This window comes from Lissotriton vulgaris, chromosome 9, assembly GCF_964263255.1.
Source record: "Lissotriton vulgaris chromosome 9, aLisVul1.2, whole genome shotgun sequence".
Taxonomy (NCBI): Eukaryota; Metazoa; Chordata; class Amphibia; order Caudata; family Salamandridae; genus Lissotriton; species Lissotriton vulgaris.
In genome coordinates this window covers 529,346,266-529,367,186 of record NC_141697.1, presented here as the reverse complement: position 1 = coordinate 529,367,186, position 20,921 = coordinate 529,346,266, and positions in this window count along the sequence as shown.

Genomic DNA, 20,921 nt, shown 5'->3' with positions numbered 1-20,921 from the left:
TCAAGTGCCTGTGCGGCATGATATACGTTGGAAAAACCATCAGGAAAATAAAAATCAGGATGAATGAACATAAATCAAACATCCGCACTAACAATATGAAATCTAGCGTGGCTGCCCACTTCAATGAGGCTAAACACAATGTATCGCAAATTAAATTTCTGGTTCTTGAAACAATACCAGACATTGAGGGGAGAGACTTAAATAAAACTCTCTTACAAAGAGAAACCGCATGGATTTACAGACTGCAGTCCTTGAAACCGTATGGTCTTAATGACCGAATCGAACTGAGTAGCTATTTGTAATACCCGGCCGGGTGCATTATTGATACACTGTATCCCGATTCTTGCTTGATTATGTGTAACTGTATCTATTTTTGATTTCACTCTCAACACTACACACCACTCGTCCCACACTCCAAGATGGCCGCCCCTTTAACCTCCCTATAGTCCGTCATCCCTGTCACCCACCCTCCTCTAACTCCGCGCGCACTACGCGAAGTTTCAGACACTCCGCTACAGATTTCCCTAAGACGCCACTGAGCCGCAATCACTTCCGTAAGTTTAACCACATTGGACGGTAACCTTTGAGGAACTCTCTGATTCCTCTTGTGCACCTTAAACTTATCATTGCCGATTCTGTTTTCCTTAGAATCCAGGAGAATGCCAATTTCAACGTTATACGTAAGTCTCGTTTTGTACGAGCAGCATGTTTATTTCATCACCCTCTATTGCACTCGCGGTAATGAAAATTGGGCTCTGACACGTTTGCATGTGCCATGAATTTAAACTCATAACGCGAAGGATTAGCCACCACCCCAAGCTACCACCACTGTTTGCTCATCCCTCACTGATCGGTCATCAATCCCTTACACCTTGCACATAGATTGTTATAAAATTAACACTCTACTAGTCGTTGCAAAGTAGACGCATAGATGTATATTATCAACATGGCACTAAGAATGTTTTTTCATGTTGTTTTATGTTTTTTGCTTATATTCTTTTGCATGCTCTTTTAGTGTGAATATTGATTAGCGCTATATCCTGTTTCTTCACAGCGCTCCCCGATGAAGGGCCGTTGGGCTCGAAATGCATTGGAGCATTGATTTGCATATTCTGTGTTTGAATTGAACTTTTGAAATCTGATACATGAACTTCTAATGAAAACGCATTTATGAAATAAATAAATCGTCAAACTTATCTGCTATGAACTTATTGGAGTCAGCGAACCTGATCAGTGTGCCCAAATGTAGGGATGCGCTTACACCCCAGTAGCGCACTCAACCTTTCTATATTACCTGGCGCAGTTGGACAGTTGTGCCACCTACAGGAGCACCTACAACCTATTCAACTTTCCTAAACTTACAAACCAAATTGATTACACCACAAGCTGTGCGCCGTGCCTATACTCTTGTTTATAGTTTTTCTAGTCATGCAATTACACTTATAAAGCTCTAATACAAAGTGCCTTAATTCAAAAGAATGGACCAGTTGTACAGCTTATCGTCGTCTTGCTTCCTCTTACTGGCGTTGGGACTCTGCCGCACCCTGCTGTCCATGGTTATCGCCGAGTCATGGGTTGACTCCACTGGCGACAGGCAACAAGTTGCAGAAGCAAGATTCTGGCTCCTGAGTCCTGGCGTACGACAGGTAACAGGCAATGGAACTGGTACACTGTGGTGATAAAAGCAGCTGACAGACAGACGGACAATCAGTCCATTACACTGCCCTCCTACAGGACACTAGTCGCAGCGTAACATGCAGAGGGGCAGAGAGTGCTCCTTAGTGGTTCCACGCTCATTGGCTAAGCCTCAACTCCCAGCCCGCCATAGGCCAATGAGCAACCTTCAGGAGACTCTTCGGGAAGCGATGCTGTGGATTTATGGAATAGTTTCTCTTTACACGATCGAGATTTTCTGAATTTGATACATTTACTTGAACTACCACGGAGCCCCAGACTTGCCGGGTGCAGCTGCACACGATGTTTACCCAGTGCAGCGCCTTGAAAGACACCAGCCCTCAATCCCACTACAGAGAAAAAATTTGCCTTGGAGCTTGACACTTTTCGGGTACAGTTACATATGATTTTGGCTCAGTGCAGTACTCTGGGAGAGTAGCTCCAATTCCTATTAAAGAGAGAAGATTTCCTACGCAGCACCAATACAAGTGAGGCGACTCATATACGCCTTAAGGCTTCCAGTACAGTTTAACACAACTGAAAACACGCATTCCCCTGAAGAAGGGATCTACCCGTAAAGCATTGGGCCTTTTCAAATGTGTTTTTTGGTTGTGTAACTAAAATAATGAATCTACAATTACCAGTTTTTGCAAATTGACAGAAATGCTTACATTGTCTTGTTAATAGCAACAGTGTGAATAGTTTTTTTCTGCAGTACAGGAAAAAGTTCTGCAGCCTATACATTTTTTTATGTAATTCATGAAAATGAAAATGAATACAGAAGCTGATTTATTCATGACTCAAATTTGAATCTTTCATTGGCTAATTTGTGATTAACATGCACAGTTTCATGTGATTTAATTGTTATACTCTTAAACGATTTTGGCAGTGCGTTTGGTATACCAGTGGTTTTCCCACTAGCTGTTGTTCACTGACTCTATAGTTAAAGCATATGGAGGGAAACTGGAAAGATAGAGAACCAGACTCGAGAGGGGGCCATGTTGGAATGTAAAAGAGGAAAACTACACCTCTTCTGGAGTAGAGATCACATATATTCAGGGCACAAGGCCTAAAAAAAGAAGTGGGGGACGCTGACATCACTGCAGGAAGTGACGTCATGAAAGGTGGCTTGCACCATCGGACTCATTGCCTCCCCTCGCTCACCCCTTAGATGCGATTGCATCAGAGAAGCCAGCGCGTGAGCAGTGTTCTGAATGAGCTCCGATCTCGGCCCAGAGAGGCCAAAGAGTGAATGTGTGGGTCCATTTGCTCCAGTTATCGAGCTGCCGATAAATTAAGTGGGAGGATGCTGTCCACCCGCGTGGTACCCCGACTTGAGCCCTGCATATATTGCCGGGGCTCACACTTTAGTTCCCACTGCTCCTCATAGAAGCAGCTGCAAACTGATTCCTGCTTTGTCCTTTGAGTCCTGTTAACTCTTGTATCTTGTGTAAGCAATTCTGGAACTCATAAGGAGGCTTCATAAAACCGAGGCTTTCAGGGCCCAGGTGCGTGCTCAGGCTGCATTCTCATCACTGACAGACCCAGACGGGGAGGGACTCCTGGCCGGGGTGGGAGCGGGGCAGGAGAGGAGGTGATGGAGAGGAGACAGCAGTGGTAGATGGACGTCAGTGGCAAACACAGAGAGGACTGCTCCGGCTGCTGCTCGCTCAGTTGCTTTCTCCCACAGCCCAGGCTCTGAAAGGCATCCCAGTCAGCCCCGAGGTTTGGAGGTATGAGGGATGAAGATGTCACCCTCCTCATCCTCGTCTGTACAAATAGATATCAGGCATAGATAGACATCGCTCAGAGGTGTTCAACAATAACTGACTTGCTTTGCCCTCTTTGTAATTGGCAATGAAACATAGCTGACATGTTTTAAAAAGAATGAAGTTGAGGTGTGGTTTGCACTAAAGAACCTAAGTGAACTGTCAAGTGCGTGTGAGAGTGAAAACAATCATAAACAAATGCTTGGTAATCTGTACCTCAACAATGTGTTTCCATACTTATCTACAAACCACACTCCCACCAGCTGCCATCCTTTGTCGAGGGCGAGATACTGATATTAGCAGAGCCTACTTAAATTACTCAAGGAACAAAAGACTGGCCTCTCCCTCTGACCCTCCTATTAACTATGCACCAAGGATGATCTGGTGAGACCTGAGGCCTATGTACAGACCCCACCTCCTGCAAGCCCTGTGTGTAACATGTCAATAAACTCCAACCTACATAATGCACCCCAGTGCTGTTAGGTGACATCATCCAGCAGTGGGAACTGGTAAACTCCACTACACAGCAGATGGCCGTTTATGCTGAACTCTGCCCTCCAAATGGAGTGCGGAGTTGCAAAACTTTGCATATTCCGCCAGCGGAGCAGATTTTTCCACCCAGCCCTACAGGAGGCAAGCAAACAAGCCCTTGGAGATCACGTGGAGGGAAGGAGAACAGTCAGCAGGGCATCAAACAGAAAAGCAGGCCTCCGAGATCAGCAGTCCAGTTGAGTCCTTAAAGCAATACAGCAGTTCTTCTGGCAGAGCTTCAGTTACAATTCCAGTAGTATCTGGTTTTAGGGGATCAGGGACCCAGTACTTGTACCCAAAAGCGCCTTTGATGTGGGGGCGACTTCAAAGCAGCTCTCTGAACTGCACAAGGAACCCTTTAAATCCAGTCCTGTCTGCCAGGCTTTCTGTGGGGGTAAATAGTCCTTTGTTTAGGGACAGGACACAGCCTATTCAAGTGAAGTGCCCTTCCCTAACATCCTGCCCAGGCAAGGCCATCAAAATGAAGATGTATTTGATGGGTACTCAGAAACACCTAGCCTTCCTGCGTTGCGGCTGTATAGAGGGAATACACAAAGGGTAGCTGTCACCGATGCAATATTTGCACTGAAGACACGCTTTCAGGCACACAGAGCAGTAATTGCAGATAAAAGTCCACTTTCAAAAGTGGCATTTCAAAAACAGGTTAAACCCAACTTCACCAGTAAGGAGTATTTATCATTACCATTCATATGATATAAAACATGAAACACGCTACTCCTCTCTGATCTGATCAGGAATTACCACTTTAAAATGTAGAAGGGAATTCCCAATGCTACCCTATGAGAGGGGAAGGCCTCACAGTAAGGAAAAACTAATTTGGGTGTTTGTCACTTCTAGGACATGTAAAGATTAAACACACATGCCCTACCTTTTACTTACATGACACGGTGCCCTTAGGGTTACTTAGGGTCTACCTTATGGGTGCCTTATATGTAATTAAAGAGGCATTTAAGGCTTGGCAAGTAGTTTTAAATTCCAAGTTGAAGTGGCAGTAAACTGCACACACAGGCACTGCAGTTGCAGGCCTGAGACAGGTTTGAAAGGCTACTTGTGTGGGTGGTACAATTAGTACTGCTGGCCCACTAGTAGCATTTGAAGCATAGACCCCAGGTATATGGTATACCCAGGCTTTCCTGTTTTCAGTTTCTATTTTTGGTAAATTCTGGTGTTTTTTTCAGTTTTTAATACCTTAAAAAAAGTGGTTATCAGTGATTTCACATTTTCGCACCATTAAAAACAAAAGAAACAGTGTTTTCCGGTGTTTATGGAATTTTTGTTTTTAATTAGTGCTTGTTTTCTGAACTGATAGTTCATGTGTATAGACAGCATCTGCACAGGGTATATGAGTTCCAAATACATTTTTACAAATTAAACTTATTGTAGTGCACCATACAATAATTCTTTAGTGAGTCTTTGGTCATGCTTGCTCTCTCTTTCCTTTCCATGTACACGTTTATCTGTGAAAAGGCCCTCTCAACATTAGCACTTGAGACAAGCAACGCCAAAACAGCCAGTACACAATTTGCTAACTCTGGCCACTGACATTGCTTTCCATGCTAATACTGGTGCAACTGAAGTTCGTGATTCCCTGGGATAGGTTCTGCAACATATGCGTTGAATTAGGCGCATATACCCTCAGTTATTGAAACGGTCAAAAATGAAGCAGTACTTTTCCAAGTCTGGAGAAAATTTGGAAGGGATTTAAAAATTGTGCAAAGTACCTCAGTGATGAATGTATGATGTTACATCGCATACATTCACTACGCATGGCTTTACAACGCGGTCGTTACAACGACCTCGTTGTTACCACGCATACCATTACATCGCAAGTCGTTTCAACGACTTGCTGTAGGGGGTGTGCAGGACTTAGGAATAGTATTAATTACTATTCCTACTCCAGTTTGCGCAACAGCAGGGAAGATGTTGGATTTCAAATCCAACACATTCCCTGGTGTTGCACACCCCTACAGCAAGTCATTGATATGACTTGCGATGTAATGGCACCCGTGGTAACAACACGGTTATTGTAACGACCGCATTGTAAAGGTACTGCGTTGTGTTTACAGCGTTGTAAGCGCTGTTTCACTCTGTGATGTTTCATTAACTTAAAATGCCATGGTTGGTGAAGGGACATTTCTATGCATCACTGCAAGCCATTTTCCGTACACTGTAAAATAAAATTTCCTGAATTGCTCCTCAAAATTTCTATGCTTACCAATTGGCGAGATTTCTAACATGGAGCATGTTTCAGTACCAAAGTCACTGAAAGTGTTGCCCAGCCCCCTCTCAAGGAGATGTTTCACATCTACACCAATTACGCTGAACACTTGGCAGACAAGGGTGTTTTCAAACTCTAATTTTTTTATTATGTCCACTACAGCAGCCTATTTTCCTATAAAAACCTAAGAATGCAGTAGACTGTACTTTTTTCACATTACTATCAATATGTGACAAAAGACCTTCACATTTCTTGCCTTTGGCATCATCACTATGCAAAAATTCTGTAAGCAGTTGCCACATGGATAATATAGCATTCACAACTTCTACGACTGAGAACCACCGGCTGAATGACACAGTTATGATGACTCTTTCTTTGATGCCACACAGAGCACAAAACAAGAAATATTTGCATTTTAGTTCCCGGGCATGATGAAACAGTGCACCAGAATGGACCACAAAGTCAATAGCATTCTTCATTAACTCTGAAGATTGTAAAGATGCTTTTAGCATACCATCTAGCAGGTAGCAAGGATCTCTAACAGGGAAGCACTTCAGCTGAGGTATCAATTTTGACAGGACATCATACAACTTTTTCATATACATAGCTGAATTACTGCAAATACAAACAATATCACTCCAATCTTTGTTGAACTCTGTAAAAATGTTTTGCAGCAGCATTCCAAGTGACACTGCATTCTATGTTTTGCAAACGTCTAGTGTCATGTTTTTACCACTATCTCAGATGCTTGGTGACAACACTCATTTCAGATAGACCATCACTACACCCTGCATTGAATGTTTAAGACCTGGGGTGTTTGGCAAATCGCCTACTATCAATATGACTAGTTAGAAAAGGGGGATGATGTATCAAAGGATTTTACCCAGTCTGTGGGTAAATGTGATGGTATATATTGGAAAGGATTCTTATGACACCAGCCATTTTACCTATCACTGAAATCAAATGCAGCCAAAATATCAAATATGATTTTGTTATTTCCTGTCCCTCTATAGTTTATAAAATAATTAAATAAGACCGAAAACATACAAAATATATGGTCTTTAACGCCAATACAATAAATTGCCCACGTCCTTTGATGGATGGACGACCATTGGAAAGGGTAAATAATTTCACCTACTTAGGCCTGACTTTAAATGACAAAATGAGTTGGGCGACTCAAATGACCAAGGCTAATTTAGCCCTTTCTCAGTCCACGGGTGGGATTCTCAAGGTGCAGAAGTCCTGTGTCCATAAAGTCGTTAGTGTTCCTTTGGAAATATATAAAGTCCAAACTAGATCAGCTACCCTTTATGGTGCTGAACTCTGGGGTCACTGTCCAGCAAGTGAGATTAGTATAACTGAGAATATTTTTATTAGGCATCTGCTCTGCTTACCAAAAAACACCCCTCTTGTTCCTCTAAGGTTGGATCTAAACTTGAGACCCATTGCAGAAGCTATTGCTTCACGCCCGCTCCTTTATTGGCGCAGACTGTGGAGCGTCCCGGAGCTTGCGTGCTATAGAGAGGAACTGAAGACCGTAATGGCACACCCGAGCGCATGGAAGATAAAGTGGTTATCCTTTATAAGGGAGCAGGCGTCTAGGATTCGCATGGAGAACCTTTGGTTTCACCCGGAGGACACATGCAAATCTATCTCAAAGAAAACCCTGGCTGAGACTATAAAACATTACAATTTAGAAGAGGTCCTTCGATCAGCCAGGTCTTCCAGTCTCACTGACAGCTTTTTGGACTTCAAAAATACCTATAGCTTTGAGAAGGAATTAGACGTCATAGAACCTGTTCTAGCAAAAAAACTGTATCTACAGTTTAGATATGGCACATTACCCCTCCATTCTTACACTAATAAATGGAAAGTGGGCTCAGCTCATCCTTGCCCAGGCTGTAATGATCCAAATGAATCTCTAATCCATGTGACACTGTTTTGCCCTGCTTATTCTGTCAGCAGGAAAAAATGGATTATTCAGCTATGTGTTAATTTAGGAGTCAGGAACTATGTAGAGTTTTTTAGGATTTTAAAATCTGATACCAACAGACCAATAGTTATTGCTATTTCTAAATTTTTGTTTTCAATGTGGTTAAATAGACGGAGATTGATCCAGTAGAATTAAGCTACTCTAATTCAGTAAAACTATGTTTCTACTGTGATTTGTATATATAATTAACGCATTTTTTTGCTTTAGTGTTTTTTCCAATTTCCTAAAATCCGCATATTAACTGCTTTTATTCAAAATGAGATTTAATTCCGTATTATTCTATCATTGTAAATGTATTTTTCATTACTTGATGTACTTTTATGGTTCTTAAACAAACCGAAATAAAGTTAATTTGATTGGTTTCATTAACTTAAAATGCCATGGTTGGTGAAGGGACATTTCTATGCATCACTGCAAGCCATTTTCCGTACACTGTAAAATAAAATTTCCTGAATTGCTCCTCAAAATTTCTATGCTTACCAATTGGCGAGATTTCTAACATGGAGCATGTTTCAGTACCAAAGTCACTGAAAGTGTTGCCCAGCCCCCTCTCAAGGAGATGTTTCACATCTACACCAATTACGCTGAACACTTGGCAGACAAGGGTGTTTTCAAACTCTAATTTTTTTATTATGTCCACTACAGCAGCCTATTTTCCTATAAAAACCTAAGAATGCAGTAGACTGTACTTTTTTCACATTACTATCAATATGTGACAAAAGACCTTCACATTTCTTGCCTTTGGCATCATCACTATGCAAAAATTCTGTAAGCAGTTGCCACATGGATAATATAGCATTCACAACTTCTACGACTGAGAACCACCGGCTGAATGACACAGTTATGATGACTCTTTCTTTGATGCCACACAGAGCACAAAACAAGAAATATTTGCATTTTAGTTCCCGGGCATGATGAAACAGTGCACCAGAATGGACCACAAAGTCAATAGCATTCTTCATTAACTCTGAAGATTGTAAAGATGCTTTTAGCATACCATCTAGCAGGTAGCAAGGATCTCTAACAGGGAAGCACTTCAGCTGAGGTATCAATTTTGACAGGACATCATACAACTTTTTCATATACATAGCTGAATTACTGCAAATACAAACAATATCACTCCAATCTTTGTTGAACTCTGTAAAAATGTTTTGCAGCAGCATTCCAAGTGACACTGCATTCTATGTTTTGCAAACGTCTAGTGTCATGTTTTTACCACTATCTCAGATGCTTGGTGACAACACTCATTTCAGATAGACCATCACTACACCCTGCATTGAATGTTTAAGACCTGGGGTGTTTGGCAAATCGCCTACTATCAATATGACTAGTTAGAAAAGGGGGATGATGTATCAAAGGATTTTACCCAGTCTGTGGGTAAATGTGATGGTATATATTGGAAAGGATTCTTATGACACCAGCCATTTTACCTATCACTGAAATCAAATGCAGCCAAAATATCAAATATGATTTTGTTATTTCCTGTCCCTCTATAGTTTATAAAATAATTAAATAAGACCGAAAACATACTTCTAAACCCTACATCTTTAGACCAAATACCACAAAGCTGAAAAAACATCCCTAAACAACAAAACTCAAGCAGAATAATGTTAGCCCACTCTTTCTTGCTGCTGCCTTATATAACAAAGTTGCGTTGTATTCGCGCCTTCAGAGGGTGTTTTTTCAGTGTTTATATGTTTACACTGATGATGACTATTTTTCTTTCCGTGGGGTTTTATCAGTTATTATAGGTTTAAACCTAAAACCAGATAGCCTAGGTATACTAGAGACTTACCAATACATCAAATATGCCACCAATGTCATCATGTTTAGTGGAGACGCATGTGCACTTTAACACTGGTTAGCACTGGCAAAGTGCTCACAGTCCTAAGACCAATAAAAAGAATTAGCAAAAACAGGAGGTAAAAGGCAAAGGTTCACTGGGAAGAAGCACTCTAAGGATGTCAGGTCTAATAGTTACCCACAACAGGATGAGCAGTATTTAAGTAGGGAAGCATGTCACCCTTTTAGGCCATTGTGGAGGGTCTCCCTGGCAGGAGACTCCCAACTCCTGCCGATCTTCCTGCTAACAAAGTGAGATAAAGCCTATGATGGAACCAGTTACGCAAAAATTGCGAATTGCCTGAATCAAATCCCAGAGTTGAAATTGTGGAATCCACACACTCTGTCTTAAACTAGGTATACATAAGGGTTAGAAAGCACCAGCTAGAGTGTCAACAGCATTGGAGACCCCTTTGCCTTGAGCCTGTCTTGAGGGAGGATGTTGATTGAATACTGAGGAGGTGCTCTGAAGGTCCCCTTTGCCTGAGTAAGATGCTACTTAGAAAAGGTGGATTGCGAGGAGCTGAGACAGGAACAACTTGAGCTGCCTGTTGCATAACAGTGAAATATCTGCACCATTAGAAATTGTTGCCCCGTTGGGGTACCCAGTAACAGGAGCCCCAGTGTCAACTTAGCAAGTACGAAGACCACAAACACATCCCACAGTTTTCCTACAAGAAAGATGACACACTTGAAATTAATTGGCACCTAGAAAGTCATGACCTCAGTCGGTGGGCTCCTCAGAATTAACCAACGCGTCTTGAGAGGCTTGGTGCAAGACACTAATGCTTGCTACATTCAACAGTAATTTTGACTTGAATTTGGGTCCCTAGTGTGACCCAGCATGGGCGCTTCACTTTATTTGAGAGCTGTCTTTTCCTTGTTGCTAAGGAAAATTCCACTCTATGATTTACTTGACTGTCACCTGATCAAGCAGAGTATAGCTTCCTCTTCTGAAAGTGTTTGCACCATCTAGCATCCATTAGAGGAATTCATATGCAGACCATAGACACAAGTCAAGGTCCAGTGCAAAGATGGGACATTGTGGTGAGAGGTTTTTGGGATGCATTACGCTCCACTCAGGCACTATACTTTAGGAGGGGTGGGTGGGGGACTAGAGTAGAAACCACCATTCTTTCCTTTGTTAAGGTAATGTATTTGGACTTGTATTTCATATCATAAATGTCTCACTAGAATGGTCTAAGTTAATACTGACAGCCCCCTTACTGTAAAAAGTTATCTCACTAGATGTATATCACAATGTTTCCCTCTTGCATTTATGCACACTATTATATTGTGTGTTGAGAGTAAGAGCACTTTTTCTTCTAAGTTAAAGCTCTGGCTCGTCAATGAATTATTGGTTGTTATAGGTGTTTTTGAGTTCTGAGTCTCTGCCACAAACCATCTTCCTGAGTAAGTCATGAACTGGTCGACTACACTACCCTAAAAGCCAAATGTTATATTCAGTGTGCATCCCGTAAGGGTGTGTAGTGCTAGGACCCAGGGCCCCTGTGAACCCACAACCTTCCCTTCTCTTGTGGTTCTTTGGTCTGAATCAGGCAGGGGAGGATGCAAATTCACGGGTTGCCTTGCCTGTCCCTTGAGGGACAGGAAACAGGAAGCCAATGGGTGAGTGGTACAGCACTTCCAGTCCTGATGTCGCTGTGGCTGTATAGGCCTGGTCTGACCTGGCCACTTCCTTTTTTGCAAGGACATTGCAATTACAGGACTGGATCGGGTGCGGACACGCTAGGATGTTTGCACTTCCCCTTCTTGCAGTTCCTGGGCCCAACAGAGTACCAGCGCACTCAGAGGCTATCTTCATGGTGGCGGCCCTACATCCTTACCTCAACCTAACAAAGTAGACTGTCACGTAACTGTGTGAGGGGCACGGCATGTTCACATCCCACTGTATCTATTCTACCTGACCGATGGAGTATTTATGTGCATCATCGGAGGCTGCACTGCACCTCGCACTTTTCACCATTAATAATTTTCTTGGGAACACCGCCATCTGTGCTGCCCCTTTATATTGAGATAACCTCTCGCTTCTACGCGGCTACACATGCCTCTTGCTCATCCCTTCCTTGATGCGCATATCCCTACTTGTTTGGCAATTGGGCTTTCGTAGGGGGCAGCTGCCCGGCATCAGGAAAATGGATCAGTGCTCTCTGGTGTAGTGAGTAAAGGTACCTAGGATGTGAACAATTTGTTTTGGAGAGAGTTTGTTAGACCTGGCATCCTTGGTGTGGTTGCCCCCTATCTTTTTGCCTCTACCTCCTGTATTTTTGTTGCTGTGCTGGATTTCGTTTTTTCTGGTTAGATGCTTTGGACACTCTGCCACTGCTGATCAGTGTCAGAATGTAAGTGCTCCCTGTGTAAATTGTTATTGTAATTGGATATACCTGATTGGCATATTTGTATCATCCAGAAGTCCCTAGTAAAGTGCACTGAGTGTGCCAGGGCTGGTGGTGTTAAATGCTACTAGTGGGCCTGCAGCACTGATTGTGCCACCCACATGAGTAGCCTTAAAATGGTGTCTCGGGCCTGCCACCGCAGTGCCTGTGTGTAGTCTGTGAACTGCCATGTCCTCCTGGTCAGTGTCCCCAATGACCGGGCCTAACCCTTCCCTTCCTGTGCAGATTGGTCACCCCTATGGAAGGCTCGAGGTACCCCCTTGGGCAGGGTGCAGTGTATGAGAAAGGTAGGGCATGTACTTGTGCAGGTGACATGCTCTGGTAGTGAATTACAGCCATTTTCATTTTTCACTGCTGTAAGGCTATCATGCTCCATAGGCTATCATGGGCGATGCTGGCTACAGTGGCTACCAGCATATCTTCCCATAGGAACAAGATAGGACATAAAAGTCTGGTATCACTGAACTCAGAATTTAATAACACATCTTTTAGGAAAGGTTGTTTTAAATCCTGTGTTTGAGAACAGCACTTTTAGAAAGTAGCTGTTCTCTTGTCTGACCTTTCTGTGTGCCTTGGCCTGTTTGTGAATTGACTGTCTGGTTTGAGAGTGACAGGGGCTGGGGAGCCCCCAGGAGGCTGGCTGGGTCAGCCTTAGACTGAATGACTGCATTTGCAAATTGAGTGATGGGAAGAGATAGCACCTGGGCTTGAATAGGGCTGTGCCTGCCTTCCACAATGCTGGCTCCACCTACTGCTTGGCGGCTGATGACCCTGCTCCTCACTCTGAAAGGAAAGGAGAAGCCAGGAAAACAAAGTGCTCAAGGAACACCCAGAACTGGTTCAGACCGGGCTCAGGGCCCACTTGCACAAAGAGAACAAAGACTTTTAGGGGTATAAGTACAGGACCCCTGACAAAAGAAAATTAGATCATCCTGGAACCTAGAAGGAACCTCTGCCAAGGAGAAAGCTGGAAAACTGAAGAAGGAAGACTGTCCTGCTGTGTGATGCTGGCCTGACCTGCAGTTGCTTTGCCGCCAAGGAGAGGGGAACGACTTTGCTTTGTGCTGTGTCCCCTTGCTTGAAGGAATCTCCAAGGGCCTGAGAAGAGCTGGCTCCCTGTTGTGAAGTCCCAGGAACAAAAGGACCACCCCCAGCTTCCCTGAGCTCTGCTGAGAGAGCTCTGTCCTTTCTAGAGTGCTTGGGCCAGTTGTGGTGCCTCTGGAAGTTGTACCTGTGTTGGGGAGCTGGAAATCATGCTTTTAAAGAAACTTTCTACAAGTTTTGTTGCATTGCTTGCTTTCAGAGTACATCCCCGAGAGTGCGAGGAAATTTCCGCAGCTACGAAAGTCGAGATCGTAGCAGCACCTGTTGCCACTGCCAGAGCCATCGCATCCTTCGTTTGCGGGACCCACCAGACCGGTGCAGGAAGATTACCATCGCTGCAAGTTTCGACGCAGAGCCTGTCGTCACTGGGTGAGATCGCCGCACCACTTGTTTGCAGGCCGCATCACGTCGCTGCGAGTGTCATCGCAGAAGCCATCACATCGAGGAGCTGCGAGAGAGAAATCACCGCTGGTCCGTGCATCGTCCCCCGGAGATCGTCGCAACTCCAAAGATCATCGCATCGTGCCTTTGCGAGAGAAAACTTCCTATGGAACCTACACACCGTAATCCATACAAGTCCGCCTTCCTCCCCGTACAGACCGGATTCGTAGCAACCCGCCTGCTGCTGCAGCGGGGCTGTCGCTTGCCTCCCCAGGGTTGAGAAGCAATGCATCGCTTGTTTTCCACCGCACCAGCTTCTGCTTTGGAACTTTATTGCTTTTAAAAGGTACTGTTGGCAAAACGTGATGCAAATGTGAACTTTTCAAGCAACTGTGGATTATTTTACTGCAACCGTAAGAACTCTTTCACAACCATATTCTTGAACTGTGTATGTTGGATTTTTAGGTCTCGCGACCTATCAATGCGCGCAAGCGCATTGAGGGAGCGAGAATTCAAGTGCTCGAAATCCTCGTCAAACCTAGGGCTTCTTGCGCTGCGGTTTTCATTAAGTTCACGTGAATCACGTGACCAAACAAGCACGCGCATTCACGGCCGCACAGCACATCAAAGGGCTTCGCCCAGCGTGCGCTCTGCGGCTTCTCCTCCCCTAATTAACCGCTCTTGTTTACATTTCCTGTCATCAGCACAATTGTGCAATTAAAGTTAGACATTACAAACTAACATCGAGCATTAAAATTTGACTTCAATTTAATAAACTGAAATTGTCTGTGCATTTTTCCCTATATTTGGCTCCGATTGGTAAATAGGAGCGCATTAGGCTGAAGCCCTGAAGTATGAACGAAATTCCATTGAACAGAAAGCCAATTAATTCCCTACTTAACGTAACGTAAACATCAATATCAGCTATATAGCCATAACTCAAACCGGCGACCTGCATTTTACACAGATCTCTTCAGCAGGAACTTTAGCCTGCTGAGCCATGTTAACAGTCTGATAATAGAGGCTTAACCGTGTATGCTAAAGACAGACCCGTCCCGAGCAGCAGTCTCGTGAATCGTTTGAGTCATGTACAAACCTGAAAATCACGGACAGGGCTCTGCAACATCAACCTTACTCGGCTGATCTACTGAACCATCTGAAGCGGTAACCAGATTGAAACCAGCAACCTGCAGATTCCAGACAGAGCTCAGCTGTGATAACCAGATGAAACTCCACCGCATTGCTCTGCTTTGCAATCTACAGCAGCAGTGTCGTGTTAACCATGCATGGTACATGCAGATCTCTGCAGGAACATTAACCAGCTGAGCCATGCTAACCAGATTGGAAACAAAAGCCTGCAAATTACAGACAGGCTGCCTGACCCGCAGGGTGTGGGGGAGAGGCAGAGGCAGAGGTTGCATGAGCAACAGGGCTGAGGGAAGCTGGGCTCTGCAGGAAAGGCCGCTCTCGGGCGGTGGCGGGAAGAGGACCGCGTCTTTTCTGCACAACCGTTGGAAAAGCTACAAACTTTACAGGGCGCGCCAGCCACTGCGTGCCAGCATGGGCAGGATGAAACCCAAGCATGCAGAAATACAGGGAAACGCTTTACAAATCAAAAATGCTTCATTATTTCCTGCACGTGTGTTTTCAATGTAATGCATTACATTACACGGCTGGATTGAGAGGCTTTTAATACAATTCACATTTCGAGCGCGTGCGCTCTGCGGCTTCTCCTCCCCTAATTAACCGCTCTTGTTTACATTTCCTGTCATCAGCACAATTGTGCATTTAAAGTTAGACATTACAAACTAACACCGAGCATTAAAATTTGACTTCAATTTAATAAACTGAAATTGTCTGTGCATTTTTCCCTATATTTGGCTCCGAATTGGTAAATAGGAGCACATTAGGCCGAAGCACTGAAGTATGAACGAAATTCCATTGAACAGAAAGCCAATTAATTCCCTACTTAACGTAACGTAAACATCAATATCAGCTTTACAGCCATAACTCAAACCGGCGTCCTGCATTTTACACAGATCTCTTCAGCAGGAACTTTAGCCTGCTGAGCCATGTTAACTGTCTGATAATAGAGGCTTAACCGTGTATGCTAAAGACAGACCCGTCCCGAGCAGCAGCCTCGTGAACCGTTTGAGTCATGTACAAACCTGAAAATCACGGACAGGGCTCTGCAACATCAACCTTACTCGGCTGAGCTACTGAACCATCTGAAGCGGTAACCAGATTGAAACCAGCAACCTGCAGATTCCAGACAGAGCTCAGCTATGATAACCAGATGAAACTCCACTGCTTTGCTCTGCTTTGCAATCTACAGCAGCAGTGTCGTGTTAACCATGCATGGTACACGCAGATCTCTGCAGGAACATTAACCAGCTGAGCCATACTAACCAGATTGGAAACAAAGGCCTGCAAATTACAGACAGGCTGCCTGACCCGCAGGGTGCGGGGGAGGGGCAGAGGCAGAGGTCGCATGAGTAACAGGGCTGAGGGAAGCTGGGCTCTGCAGGAAAGGCCGCTCTCGGGCGGTGGCGGGAAGAGGACCGCGTCTTTTCTGCACAACCGTTGGAAAAGCTACAAACTTCACAGGGAGCGCCAGCCACTGCGTGCCAGCACGGGCAGGATGAAACCCAAGCATGCAGAAATACAGTGAATCGCTTTACAAATCAAAAATGCTTCATTATTTCCTGCATGCGTGTTTTTAATGTAATGCAATACATTACACGGCTGGATTGAGAGGCTTTTAATACAATTCACATTTCGAGCGTGTAAACTTAGAAAGATATAAGAATACGCACGGTGTTGCCATGACAGACTCAAGAGGTCATTTAGAATTTGGAGTGTAATGCACAGGTCCTCAAAATGAGTATCAATCCAGCAATACTAAAGTAAAGCAAACCAAACCATACATGATTGTGTTTGCACAACACACACTCTCCCGATTTATCCGCGATCACTCTTAAATGTGGCATTTAATTAATAATGGGGCACAGTGAGATGATGGGGTCTTACACAATTTGTCAATGGGAAACGTTGGGGTTAGAAGCCCGGGCCTCATCTCCAGAGTCTCTAGAGTTCCACTAATGGGCTGTGCTTTGTGTACACGTGGCTTTCAGGACGTACATGTTCACCGTGCTTAATAAAGCTACTTTAAAGGCAAACATCACACGATAGACCAGTCTAAGAGCATATAAGAAATCCTTCTAGTAACCAGTTGGGCAAAGTAGCGGAACCGGTTTGGGGGTCTCAAGACAATCGTGGATTACTGGCCTCTGGTGAACAAGTGGGATCAATTATCTCCAGTGTCCGGCGATATATTTAGTATTAGACACAAAAACAATACTGGGGAAAACCCTTTAAGACGACTCTCAGGATAGCGAAACAGCAGTCAAAAAGCTTACTCTGGGAGGCGGTGTTGACTCTGAAGGCAGTAATATCACTTAAAAATGCTACCTGTTCAGGTAGTAGTTTTAGGATGTAAATAAAAGTTTATTACACACAGACATCCTAATACCTCATAGAAAATGCAATACTCAAAAGAGATCCTTACCCCCTTACTTGACTGAAGATCTGCTCAACAATGTTTCTCTCTCAATCAAAATAATGTTCAGTTACTTTCATTCTTTTACTGTGCGGTACATTGTTTTACTGTAGTTTGTTGGTGCTCACAAGTCCCCACAGAGAGTTGAAGTGTTAAAGTACAGTATCTTGGTAGAACGCAGTTTGAGTATTACAGCCGTGTGGTTATCAGAGGAAATTTTCTCTAAAATTGTCACTTGCGGTCAACTTTTTTCCACGCATCGACGGTGCCCAGAGCTCCGAGAGACATAGACAGGGCATTGAAAGGCTCACACGAATCAGACCTTGATGTGCAGCACAGATTACAGCATTCAGCTCCACAAAGCCCACCTACATGATAAATCTACTTCAAGATAATGAAGAGGGCCAAAGTTAGACCTCAAGGCTCTGGAGGAGGCAGCTTGGGGCACACGACAGCAGGACACATAGGGCTCATCAGAAGTCCTTGCAGAAGTTGATTCATACTCTGGACCTATGTGAGTGTAAAATTTGATTGGCACTTCCTGACCTGTGCATCTCCTAGGTGACTTCTTCTCATGAACAGCAGAGACCTCACACAGTTGTTCTCAATCAGCTAGGCCAGTGTTTCTTAATCTGTGGTTTATGGTCCCCTGGGGGTCACAACACCTATTCAGGGGATCGGCGATGGTTTGTAAATTTACTCAAAAATGAGCAGATTAATAATGTACATACAAATACAGAATCAAAATTAAAAATGTAAATTTTTAAAGCCTCTGGAAACGCGTAGCGATTTGAATTTGGAATCTAAAAATTAAGTCTGTAACCTTATCTTTATTTGTGGGGGCAAGTACAGCAACCTAAAGAGAGCATGCATTAGGAGCAAAAAAGACATTGATATGCTAGAGTATACCATATTGCGTGCTCCCAGCGTGTGCTGTGCGGCTTCTCCTCCCCTAATTATTCATGGCTGGCCGGTGGCCGGCCGTACTTTTAGTTTCCCAGCCGCTCTTGTTTTTTTTACACCTTTAACCCTTTCCACCCCCATCCCCCAACTGTTCATCTGCTTGCTCCTTCACTTGCCACAATCTCTTCCTCTCTTTGTCTTTCCATGTCAGGCGCTCTTCCCAGCACTTATGAGATGATACCTTCTGCAGTTTGTATACTGCCCTGTACCCGTTATACTACAAATACCCGTTCCTTCCCCAGAGGTGCCGCCTTCTGCCGTTCCAGAAGCACACTTCCCTCTTCTCCACACAGAAGCAACTCTCCCCCTCCCTCCATAAACTGCACACTCCCCTATCCTCAATGAGCCAAGTATTTCATTCTCTTACACTAAGGGCACTTTTCTATCACCCACAAGCAGCGTGCGTCTTTCTCCCCTACGAAAAGTGCACCCTCTCCACTACTAGATGTAAACTCCCCATAAGAAATGTAAAAAAGACAGCACCTTAGGCTCTCCAACTCTCTTCGCCACTCTGCTGAAATTCCCTCCTCCCCCTTCATGATATGCTTTCTACTCTCCACCACAGAAGCAGACAGAAATTAGGCATAACCGCAGGAATAATAATGCCGTATTGTTGGACAGTTGAACGCTGATACTGACACTTTCTGGAGGAGGGACAGCGATGTTGTGTCCTACCGCCCAGGAACTCACACGGGACACGATGTGGATATTACAGGTATTCTCTTTATTGGTTGGCTTACATCATGCCTGTATCACGACCTCCTTCCTCGAGGTCCAGCTTCAGAATGTTTCCTCTCCCCGCCCCTTGACCGGATGTGGTGTCCGGTGTCCCCTCGCCCCTGCGCTGTCCCAGGGTCCTAGTGCCCTTGTCCTGGACAGGACATCTCCCCCCTTGTTGCAAAACAAACATTTTTCTTTTTGAAAGAGGAAAGAGAGAGATAGAGAGAGAGAGAGAGAGAGAGAGAGAGAGAGAGAGAGAGAGAGAGAGATAGAGATGTTGCTCGATGGCCCATAGGCCTCTTCATTTACACCTCCTCAATTAGTCTCTTTTGTTCCATTTGTTTCCTTCTTGATCGCTGTTTTCTGATGTCCGCTTGAGCTTCTTCCTTTTGTGTGTCTTTCTACAGTTCTTGCTTTGACCTTTCCGCTTCTCTTGCTTCTGCCTTGCTGACATACGACAGGTGCCCGGTGACGTGACACTGGCCAAGCTGCCGCCTTTGCCATCCGTTCTTTTGCTTTTGTCATCTTCAATTTGCCTCCGGGATCTCGTTGCCACATTTCCTCGCTTGTCCTTCTTTGACCATCGCGATTTCTCCTTTCTTTTATTGGTAAGTCTCTTCGGTCTGCACTTATTTTTGTCTTCCACTGGTGGCCGTCTCGTCTTGTTCAGCTGTCGGGTGTTACTATCCATGCCTCTTCCATGGTGGTGTCTTTCTTTGTCTCTTGTTCTAGCTCTGACGTTGTTGCTGATATCGGTACGTTGTTCTCTAGGATGTAGTTTAGGTGATCTTCTGCCCTTATTCTTGCGTCTTTTTTTGTATGGCCGTGGATGTCTGGACATGTAGTCTGCTAGATTTTGTTCTCTTTCATGCTTGTTAATTATTTTCACTTCGTAGTCATCAACCTTCTTCCCCACCTTTCTGTCCTTGGTGGTATATTTGCTTTTCGGTTGCCATAAATCTTTCTTAGCGATTGGTGGTCCGTCACTACTGGTGATCTTGGTGATTCTTTTTCTGCTTTGTACTCCAGGTGATCTACCATTGGTGTTACCCAGGCTGTCGGTCCGTCTGCCGGCTCGATGATTTCTTGACTCATTAGTGATTTTTACCCTTTCAGCTTTCCTAGTCCTCTTATTTGTTTCTGATATTCTCTTGAGATGTTCGTAGCACCGCTGTCGAGCACGAGCCTCGCTTTGTGGGGCCCCACCTGTTCTTCTTTTCTATTTCTAGCACTTGTTCACTGACTCTTCGTGCTTTCTGTCATTTATTTTGTCCTTTTGCTCTTTTTGGCACTTATTTTCTTCCTTTGTTTTACTTTATTTCGCCTCTTCTGGGCTTTCTTAGTCCTTTTTCCTTATATTCTCCTGTTTTTTCTGGTATGCACTTGTATTATTTCTTTGTCTCTTTGTTTTATTTCTTTGTCTTCTCCTTTTCTTTATTTCTCTTTTCTAGGTGCTCTTTCTGGCACTCTTCTGTTTTCTGTGTTCTTCTTGGCACTCTTCTATTCTCCGTGCTCTTCCGGCACTCTTCTATTCTCTGTGCTCTTCCTGGCACTCTTTTGTTATTTCTTCTGTTATCTTTTTCTTTTGTCCTCTTTTCTTTATCTCCTGTGCTTGTTTCTTTTCCTGGTGCTCAACTCGGCACTCTTCTTTATTTTCTCTTATGTGTCTTTATTTTCCTTTCTTTCTTTTTATTTGTTGTCTTTTTCTCTTATTTACTGTTTTTGTCTT